This window comes from Artibeus jamaicensis, unplaced genomic scaffold, assembly GCF_021234435.1.
Source record: "Artibeus jamaicensis isolate MK-2021 breed Jamaican fruit bat unplaced genomic scaffold, CSHL_Jam_final contig_354, whole genome shotgun sequence".
In the NCBI taxonomy this organism is placed as follows: domain Eukaryota; kingdom Metazoa; phylum Chordata; class Mammalia; order Chiroptera; family Phyllostomidae; genus Artibeus; species Artibeus jamaicensis.
The window spans coordinates 33,297,079-33,308,403 of record NW_026521803.1 but is presented as its reverse complement, the minus strand read 5'-3'; positions in this window follow the sequence as shown (position 1 = coordinate 33,308,403).

The window sequence follows — 11,325 nt, the reverse complement described above, 5'->3', positions numbered from 1 at the left end:
ACCTGCCTTGTAGGTAAGACAGTCAACTTTGTTAACTTGCAATTATCTGGAAGGTGCTTTCTAATAATCAGCCCATCATCATTCCCTTATTCCCCACATACTCAATACTCTATGGTAATCATGTTTTTGTTTGTTTGTTTTTTTACCTGGAAATTCCAATCCCAAATTTCTGCCTGTAAAAACTCTACCCAACTCTCAGAACAAGATTCAAATGGTCACTTTGCCAAGTAACCTCTTGCATCTGCCTAGCAGCTGACCTCTCCTGCTGGGTGCTCTTGGGCACTTTATCCATAGGTCATGGTGTCTCATCTTCAGCTCTACTGAGCTTTGAGGGTAATTTCATTGGGGAGCAGGGCACTGCACTATCCATTATGAAATGTTTAATGCCATCCCTGACCTCTGCCCACTAGATGCCAACAGTACTGTCTGCCTATCATGATAATCAAAAGTTGTCTCCAGATACTGCCTAATGCTCCCCAGGGGGCAAATCTGCCCCAGGTTCAGAAGCACTGATACAGATACAGCGCTACAGTTAACCCCACTCTGGTGCAGTCGGTCATTTCTAGATCTTTCCATCTCTGAAGGCTGCCAGTTTTTTTAAAGGAAAGCGCTATACCTAATTCGCTCTATGTCTACACTCCACTCTAACTTCACACGAAGTGACTAGCACATCCCTTATGTATAACATGTATTAAATGATTATTGAATGTATGAATGCCTTTACTGCTATGACTGTGTCTCCTCATTTATTCCACTTGGGGAAGATATATCTAAGAAAACACAGAAAGATAAAATGCCTACCTAGAGGAAAAAAAATCTAAGGATAACCTCACTGGTCTTAAATCTTTGTATTCAGCTCCACTACCTGCCCCCCGAGAGAAGACGGTGGCAGTGACAGAATCTCCATGTGCCACGAGCAAACAGACAGCATTAATGCACATATCTTTGCAATGACTCTTTACTTTAGTCCCCATTAGTGTGGAAAACTACCAAGGAATTCATCCATATATGGAGAGAAAGTCACATTAGAGTGGTTAAGAACATTGTTTCTGCTTATGGAACACCAGCAAGCTGACCAGTCTTCACATTATAGGGGTCCCAGAAGGAAGAGAGGGTGAGAGAATGAGAGAGAGAGAGAGAGAGAGAGGACAAAAACCTATTTAAAAAATAATGGCTGAATGTCTCTAACCTGGGGAAGGAAACAGACACCCAGATCCTGGAAACCCAGACAGTTCCAAATAAGACGAATCTAAAGAGCCCCATGATAACACACAATGTAATGAAATTATCAAAGAATAAAAGAAGAGAGAATTTAAAAAGCAGCAAGAGAAAAATGATTTGTTACATACAAGGGAACAGGTGTAAGGCGATCAACAGAATCTTTAGCGGAAACTTTGCAGACCAAAGAGGAGTGCCATGATCCATTCAAAGTACAGAGCGGGGAAAAAACTGTGGCCCAAGAATAAATAACCTACATGGCATATTCTGTCCTTCAGGATTTAAGGAAAGAGTTTTCCAAGCAAAGAAAAATTGGAGGAGTTCATCAGCACTAGGCTGACCTTAGAAGAAATGTCAAGGGCACTTTTTCAAACTAAAGTGAAAAGATGCTAATTTGTAACAGGACAATTTATGAAAGTATATTTCTCACTGGTAAGGGTAAATATATAGTCAAATTCAGAAGACTCCTATGTCATAATGGTGGCCAATAAATCCCGTATAAAACTAGTATGAAGTTAAAGGGAAAAAGTGTTAAAATACAGAACTATAATAATTTGTTAATGGATAAATTAGGTAAAAATTGTGGCACTAAGCGCGTATAAACAGAGTAGAAAAGTGATTGCCAGGCACTGGGGGGAGAAGAAAATAGGGACAAATTGGAGAAAGGATACTAACTTCCAGCTATAAGGTAAATTAGATGCGAAGATATAAGGAAAAACAGTTACTGTTGTTGAAATGCTGTATTGTAACATTGAAATCTGCTAAGAGAGTAGAACTCGAATGTTCATTTTAAAAAAAGATAAAGTGAAGTGATGGGTGTGTTAATTAACTAGACAGGGGGAATACTTTCACAATGTATATGTCTATCAAATCACCGTGACACACACAGTGCTGAATAGCACCTGCTGCCCGTGGAGAACAAACCCAGGTTCAAGGCAGGACGTTGTGTGGAGTCCAGATGGAAAGGGATTCAGAGGAGGGTCAGGTGTCAGTGAAAACAAACACCACCTGCTCCAGAGTTTGGTCTAGGAGGAGTCCTGAAGCACAGTAGGAATAATCCAGGCATTTAAAATGGAAATCGTAAGAATATTTTACTACTACTGACCCATGGCAAATGCTTAACTGTAAGGTACAATTATCCTACTGAAAAATACGATTCTATTTAATCTTATCTGATCAATGTTATACCCCCCTATCTCCAACGCCAAGATTTGGATTGGGGAAAGGCCTACCCATCTTACACAAAGAACTGATATTCAAACCTGTCTCTCTGCTCCGAAAGTCCCTATTACTAACCACATTGGATCATAGCCTCATTTGTCTAGAAGAATAAAACCACACTGCACCTAAAGTTGAAAATCAACTAGTTCTTCATCCCCAAAGAGGAGCAAAAGTAATAATACCACTCTCTTTTGGTATGATCTTCTATAGCTGCAAAGTGCTTTTATGCTCAAGATGTCACATTGTCTTCAAAACCACCTCGGAAACAACAGAGATTCTCTCTCTTTCGTAGACGGAGAAGCTGATTTCCCGTAGGTGGGAAGAGTCTACCGAGAGCACACAGCTGGCTGGTGAGTGGCGGAAGCAAGGCCTCCATCCCGCCTCAGGGGTTCCCTGTGCAGTGTGTGCTCTGTGCCCCTTGCGCCGTTCTAGGGCCATGCTCTCTTCGCGAGGCCACCATTTCCTCACGAGGAATCCTGGCATGACGAGAACACTTTCCCAGACAGAAGAGAGACCTGTGGAAGTAACTGCATTTACCCTCCTGCCCTGGATCGCCCCCTGGGACCAGGATATTCTGGCTTATTGGTCAAGAGCAATTGGTTTAAGTTCATATATGTTCTTAAGAAGGTCTTGGGGAAGGGTCAGTGAGAACCTCAAGTACTGTAAAAGCTAAAATATACAAAAATAGATTTTATTCTCTAAAATACTTTAATTAAATTTATTGGGGTGACATGGTTAATGAGATTATATAGATTCCAACAATTCTATAATGTATGCCACCATCCAGAGTCATACCTTCCTCTGTCACCACATATTTGACCCCCTTTACCCTTTATTTTTTTAATTTAAATCTTAATTTTTGATACTAAAGTGGTTTTAACTGGTTCCCAATTTTTGAAACATAGCTAAATATGTTTGGCAACTGTTTTTTTCCTTGGAGGAGATGCCTTAACGTGGCTTAGCTAGCTAAAAGCACATTCGCCCCACTCCTCCTGCAGGAGGGGAGGGGGTCCTTTCACCCCCCACTCGACCTTTACCTCCAACCATTGCAGGTGCCCTTTAATTCGACTCCACCCAACCCCAAGCCTCCACTCAGCTTCACATAACCACATAGTAAAGCTCTCTCAGAAGCTTCAACGATGTTGTGACATTTTTTCTTAGCTGAATGTCAATATTGGTTGTAATTTTCTAAATACGTATAAATTATCAATTAAAGGAAGACCAATGGCTAGAAATATGCCAGGTGGCAAGGGTAACACTGTCCTTGACTTAAGAACTCACCAGTATCCTCGGATGACATTTATTGAACATTTGCCAGGTGCCAGGCTATGTGCTTCATGTGCATTAATTTATTCACCCTTCACAATAGACATAGGAAGTAAATTTTTTTATCTCCACTTCCTAGATGAGGATACGGAGGCACAGAGAGGTTGGGTAATTTATCAAAGGTCACACAGTAAGTAGGGAAGTTTGGTTTTAGACCTTGTACACTTCAACTACTCTATTTACTATATTTAGAGATAAACATAAAACCCTTTTAGACCTGAAAAAAAGAAAACCTGGTTCTCAGGGAAATGTAAAAGTAAAATTGAAGACATGATGAAAAATATGAAGAGTAAAATTTCATTGGTGTAAAACGATTTTCTTCCAACTGGAAATAAAATACATAAAAATGAGGTATTAACGATTCTACTGACCATCTGTATGTCCTCTTTGGAGAAGTATCTATTTAGATCCTTTGCTCATCTTCTGATTGAATTGTTTGTTTCTTTGGTGTTGAGTTTTATAAGTACTTTATAAATTTTGGCTATTTACCCCTCACTATATGTATTGGCAGATAAGTTCTCCCATGCCATAAGTTGTTTTTTACTTTGTTGACGGTTTCCAATATGAAAAGATGCTCAATGTCACTAATCATCGGGGAGATACAAATTAAAACCACAATGAGGTATCACCTCACACTTGTCAGAATGGCCACCATCAATAAATCAATAAATAACAAGTACTAGTGAGGATGTGGAGAAAGGGGAACCCTTTTGCTCTGTTGGTGGGAATGCAAATTGGTGTAGCCACCATGGAAAACAGTATGGAGATAGCTCAAAAAATTAAAAATGGATATGCCTTTTGATCCAGCATCTTCACTTCTGGGAATATATCCAAGGGAACCCAAAACACTAATTCAAAAAAACAAAAGCACCCCAATGTTCATTGCAGCATTATTTACCTATGATACTCACCAAGATATGGAAGCAGCCCAAGTGTTCATCAGTAGATGAGTGGATAAAACGATTGTGGGACATATACACAGTGGAATACTACTCAGCCATAAAAAATACATTTTATCCTTTGTGACAGCATGGATGAACCTGGAGAAAATTATGCTAAGTGAAATAAGCCAGTCAGAGAAGGACAAATACCATACGACTTCATTCATATGTAGAATCTAATGAACAAACTGAACTAACGAGCAAAACAGAGACAGACTCATAGATGAGAACAGATGACGGCTGATGGGGGGAAGGGTTTAGGACAGGGGTGTCAAACTCATTTTCACCGGGGTCTACATCAGTCTCTCAGTTGCTTTCAAAGGGGCAAATGTAATACCAACTCCTTAACAGTTAAGGAGTAGTTACATTTATACAGTCCTACAGTTATTTCTGCCCTTTGAAGGCAACCATGAGGCTGATGTGACCCTTGGTTAAAAATGAGTTTGATACCCCTGGTCTAGGAGGTGGAGGGGATCAAGGAAAAAGAGGAAAGAGGACTCAAGGACAACAGTGTGGTGATTGCAGGAGTAGCAGGGAGGCATAAGGGGGGGGGGGGGGTACGTGGTAAAGGAAAAATACAATAAAAATAAAGTTAAACATGAAGCATTAAAAAAATGTGAGTTAAACACACTAATACACTCAGGAAGACAGTCAGAACGGAAGTCAGCACGTATAAAGTGCAGGGTTTCTCTTTAGTGCGGAGCCGGAGATCCAGACCGTGTCATCTCAGTGTGACCACTAACGCCGCACTGCGGGAGAGACAGGGCTGCAGGGCTGCAGGGCTGCAGGGCTCCAGTCCTCGGCGCTGTGCAGCACTTCTCGGCGAACCGCTTTATTCCGGCTCAGGATCTTCATCTCAAACGTGGAGAGTTTGCCCGAGATAATCCCCACGGTCTCTCCCTGCTTGACGCTGCTGGGCTGTAGCCCGGCCTAGTTGTCCTGGGTTTCCACTCCAGGCCCGTGGAGGCGAGTTCTGTAGGGATACACAAAAACAAAAGGCGTGAACTGCCTCCTTCAGCGAGGGGTGCTCGATGCTCACCTGTGCCCACTGAAACTCCTAGAGACCTTAATCCACAGCTGGTGTGCTTGGCACCTGAGGTCATCTCCCTTTGACCCTGTAATGGAGTGCATCTGACTCATGATTATTAGGCACTGTTATAATTTCACAATGTGAGAATGTTTATAAAAGAGTACCCGGGGTTCATAGAAGGATTAAGAATTTGAAGTGAAATGCCCACTTCTTCCTCTAAAAAATATCGGATTTAATTGTGGCAAGAGGCTCTGCATTGTTTCAGAACATCCGTTCTCTCTGTTTTTCTTGTAAATGGACCTGCCAGTGACCACACAAATATCCAGTCATCCTTCCATTCCTCAGTCTTCCTTCCAGCTAGGTGTGGCTGTATGACTAATTTATGGTAATGGGATATAATAAAATTGTTGGGTACAACTTCTGAGAAATATGCTTAGAGGAAAGGATCCATCTCTCTTCCTGTCTGCGGGCTGGAATGCAGACAAAATGACTGGTGCTTATGCAACCATTTTGAACCGTGAAATAGAAGCCAAATGCTTGGTACATGAAGCAATGAGATAAAGGGCTCTAGGTCTCTCTTGGCCATGAAGTTACTTTTTCCATCTCTGGACCAACTACCTTCAGTTTCTTCCCTGTATGAGAGAGGAACTTCTGTATATTATTCTTCAATAAGTTCTACAACGTCACTATAATTCAGGAACATCTGTCACAAATTCATAGCTGAATTTACCTTAACTAATACAGTGGTCCTTGGTGTAGTAAGTAGTAAGTAATGAGTTGGGGCTTCTGGTTTTATTTGTAAGGTGTGCCCACATCTTTCTTTAGGACAACTGCAAATGTAGAAATAATGCAACTGATACAGAAGCACAGGTGCTTACAGTGTTACTTAAAAACCGAACTACACTTGGAGCAAACACATCCAAACTGCTGCTGGAAAACATTAGTTGTTGTGCACAATTATTTCATGTTATTAATTTTTCCAGCTTTATTAAGATATAATTGGCATAAAGCATCATGTAAGTTTAAGGTGTACAGTGTGTTGATTTGATACACTTAGATGTTGCAAAATGATTTCCACCATAGCTTAGCTAAAGCTTGTATCAGGTCACATAATTGCCATTTCCTTCTTGGGTGAGAACATTTAAGATTTACTCTCTTCTTAGCAACTTCCAAGTATATAGTCTAGTGTTGTTAACCATAATCACCATGTTATACATCATATCTCCAGAATTTAGTTATCTTATAACGTGTGCTCTTGGGCAAACATCTCCCCATTCTCCCCACCCACCCCTCTGCCCCTGGTAACCACCACTCAATTCTGTTATTACAATTTTGGCTTTTTTTGCATCTTACATATAAGTGATATAATAGAGTATCTGACTGTCTGGTTTATTTCACCTAGCACAATGCCTTTATATTTTATTCATGTTGTCACGAATGTCACAGACATGGCTTTACAGTTGTGAGTACATAAAACAAAATTTAATCTCATATTGTTATTTATTAATTATAGTATTATTTTCCATAGGAACAACTGTAAACCTACTTTTGCCCCACTATGTATGTATGTATATATGTATATACATGTATGTGTATATATAATACATATTATATAAATCTGCCTGGGAAAAGTCCAGCCATTGTTAATACTACAAGAATAGTTCATGCGATATTGACAAAACCTGGCAGCCAAGGAGAGTGGACTGGAATGTGCATGTGTGAACAATGACGACTTCACTGTACTAGTCAGTGGGGGTGGCAGATGCTGTTGAGCGAACATGTGTACTGTGTGGCCGTCACATTCAAAATGACTGAGCCAGCAGAACAGCAAATCTGCCTCAGTTTTTGCATTAAGCTTGAAAATTCCTCCACAGAACTTTTTGGATGATTCAGAAGGCTGCAGCTATGAGCAACTGGTGATTGGCAGCTTCATCACGCCAATGTGCCCACTCATGCATCATGTCTCATCCGGAGTTTTTTGGCAAAACATCAGATCACCCAGCCTGCCTAACTCAGCCCATGTTTGGCACCCTGAGACTTCCGGCTCTTCCCAAAACTAAAATCACCTTTGAAAGGGAAGAGATTTCAGACCATCAGTGAGATGAAGGAAAGTACGCTGGGACAGCTGATGGGGATTTGGACAACAGTATGAGGTCCCAAGGTGCCTACTTCTAAGGGGACCGAGGCGTCATTGTCCTCTGTACAATGTTCCTTGTATTGTATCTTCCTCAATAAATGTCTTTATTTTTCATATTACATGGTTGGACACCTTCTGGACGGTATGTGTGTGTGCGTGTATATATATGTTGTCTTCTTTAGTCATTCATCTTTGACAGATACTTGGGCTGTTTCCATATCTTGGCATTGTGAGTAGCACTGCATGAGAATGCAGACATTTCTTCCAGATTCTGTCATCATCTCTTTCCAATGGAGACCCAGAAGTGTGATTGTTCTGTCATCTTTTTAATATCTTGAGGACACTATATTCTGAGGTTCCCACCCCCCAGGCTGCAGACTGGTACCAGTCAATGTGCAGGCTGAGGGGAATAAAGGGGACAAAAAATGGGACAACTGTAATAGCATAATCAATAAAATGCACTTAAAAAAAAAAAGAACTGGGCCACACAGTGGGTGATGAGTGGTGGACAGGAGAGCTGGCGAAGCTTCGCACGTATTACTGCCTGAGCTCCGCCTCCTGTCTCCTCCTGCCATCCCCTGTCCATGGAAAAACTGTCTTCCACAAAACTGGTCCCTAGTGCCAAAAAGATTGGGGACAGCTGCTATATGCAGTTTTCCATAACAGCTGCACCAATTTACGTTTCCACAAATAGTGCACAAGGGTTTCCTTCTCTTCACATGCTCACCAACACTTACCTCTTTTCTTTTTGAACATAGCCATTCTTACAAGTGTGAGGTGACATCTCCTTGTGGTTTTGGTTTGCACATCCCTCATGATGAGTACCTTTCATGGACCTGTTGGCCTTGTGTATGTCTTCTTTGAGAAAAATGTTTATTCAGTTCATCTGCCTGTGTTTTAATCAGACTGTTTTTTCCTGTTGTTTGAGTTCTTTATCTATTTTGGATATTAACCCCTTACCATATATTTGATTTGCAAATATTTTCTCCCATTCTCAGGGTGCATTTTCATTTTGTTGATGTTTTCCTTTGCTGTTCAGAAACTTTTTAGTTTGACCACAGTTTATGATCTTTTTAATATGCTGTTGAATTTGGTTTGCTAATATTTTTAGAGTTTTTGCGTATTTATTAATTAAGAATATTGGCCTATGATTGTGTTTCCTTATAGTGTCCTTATCTGGCATTGATATTAGCATAATTCTGGCCTCATAAAACGAGAGATAAAGACTTTCCCAGACAACCAAAAGCCAAGTTAATTCATCACCACTAGACTTGCGTTAACCAGAAATGCTGAGTCTTAAAGCTGAAATGCAAAGATTATGGCTCTTTACCTTTTTTTGACAGTTTTATTATAGGGTGTCTTGGAGAGAATCCTTTTTATTATTTGAGTTTCTTTACTGAAATGTGAGTTTCATGAACTCTGATGCCTGAATACCTTCCAGATTTGGAAAGTTCTCAGCTATTCTTTCTTTAAATGAATTTTCTGTCCTCTTTTTCCTCTCTCCTCCTTCTGGAACTGTAGGAAATTTTCAACTGATTGTTCTGACATATCCCATAGATTACACAGATTTTTTTTCACTCTTTCTTCTTTCATTTTTTTTTTCTTGTTGGATAATACCATTAATCTCTCTTAAGGGTTCCCAATTCATTGTTCTGCTTGGCCAAGTCTATTACTGAAGCTCTCTACTGAATTCTTTAATTCAGTCATTGAATTCTTTGGCCCAAAAATTTGTTTGGTTCTTATTTTTATGGTTTCTGTCACTTTGTTGAACTTCTCATATATTGTTTCCCTGATATTTTTGAAGTGTTTGTGTTCATTTGTAGCTCTCTGAGAATCTTCATAAAAATTATCTAGATTTTTTTGTTGGGTAATTCCTGGAAATGCATTTACCTTACACCAGCTGCTGGGAGTTTGCTGTGTTCCTTTGGTGGGCTAATGTTTCTCCGATTCTCCATGACTGTGTAGCCTCACATAGGTGTCTGCACATTTGAAGAAGGAGTCCACCTCTCCAGACTTTGCGCAGGAGTGCTTCTATGTGGGGATGCGGGCATGCCGTAGCACCTGGAGGACCCAGTCTAGTGGTGCAGGGCACAAGTGTGGCAATGGGTCCAAGAGAACATACAGAGTCCCCAACATTGGCAGCCATGTGGTACTTGACCAGCACAGTGAGGAGCCTGTGGTGGCTTCAAGGACTGTTGGGGTCTTCAGCAGTACCTTCGGGTCCAGTAACGAGGACCCCAGCAGGTGGCAGTCGTGGTCAGTGATAGTGGTGTACCACTCTTGGCTGCAGGGCCAGCTTCGGGTGCCTGTGTGGCGTGACGGCAGGGGCCTTTCACCACACACACACTGTAGTGGGGGCCAGGGCTAACTGCAGGCACAGGGGCAGCTGTGGGGGTCCTGATTGGCGGTGTGCACTACTTAGGCCACTGCATTTTACTACATGTACAAAGCAGTGGAGTTGCTCATGACGAGTTGGGCTGGGGGCCTCAAGGCACAGCTGGAGTGGCTAGCTAGGGGTAAGCACAGCAGTGCAGGCCAGTGACAGAGACAGGTCTTGATCTGAGCCCACAAGCAGCAATGGACCCTTGGCTTTCACCTGCTCTCTTGTGGCTATACCATCTCCCCCAGACACGAACACAGCAGTGGAGGCCTGTGGTAGGCATTAGGCCTGCAGAACACAAGGGCGCAGCTGGGGTGGCTATTCCCGTGCATGCACACGGTGGTGGACATCTGCTGTGAGCGTCTGTGCTGGTATCTCACACTCTGCAGCCCAGTGGCTTGGGCTGCCTCCTGTGCAGTAATCAGGGTCCAGTGGGGGTAGGGATGGAAGGGAGTGGGGAGGGACTCTGACAGCTGGTGCCAGCAAATGCAAGTACTGCAGAGGAGCAAAACCTGGTGGAATCTGCAAGTGATCCTCCGCAGCTGTGCTGGCCATTGGTTCTTTCTTCAGTAGCAAAAGCTGCTGGATTTATCTGTAGAACAGGGACGACTCCAGCTGCAGGGCCACCACTGGCCACCGCCTTTGTGCACCGTTCTTAGCCATTTCTGCATGCCTCAGCTTTGCCAGTCTGGGTGGGGCAAAATGAAAGTGGGAGTCTGTGTGATGCCCTGAAGGGCTGGGCAGGCCGGTTGCTCACCCTGCTCATCTTCTCCTGGCAAGCGGAATTCTTTCTAGCTGGGACAATCCCTCTTGGTGCTGAACAATGCTTGTGTGGGAGATGGGATGATTCAGACAAAATGAAGCGGTCTTCCTTCTCTTTATTTGCAGTTACTCTGGGTTTGCGTGTGTGTGCTCTGCTGTGTTGTTGAAGCGTCTTAAGCAGACTCCAGAGTTCTCCCAGGGCTGCTTCATTCATGAGTAGCTTTCTAATTGTTGATCTGGGGGGGCGGGTAGGTGGTGCAGGAAGGCTGCCGTCTCATAGGCTGTCATCTTGGTGACAGACAGCCTGCCC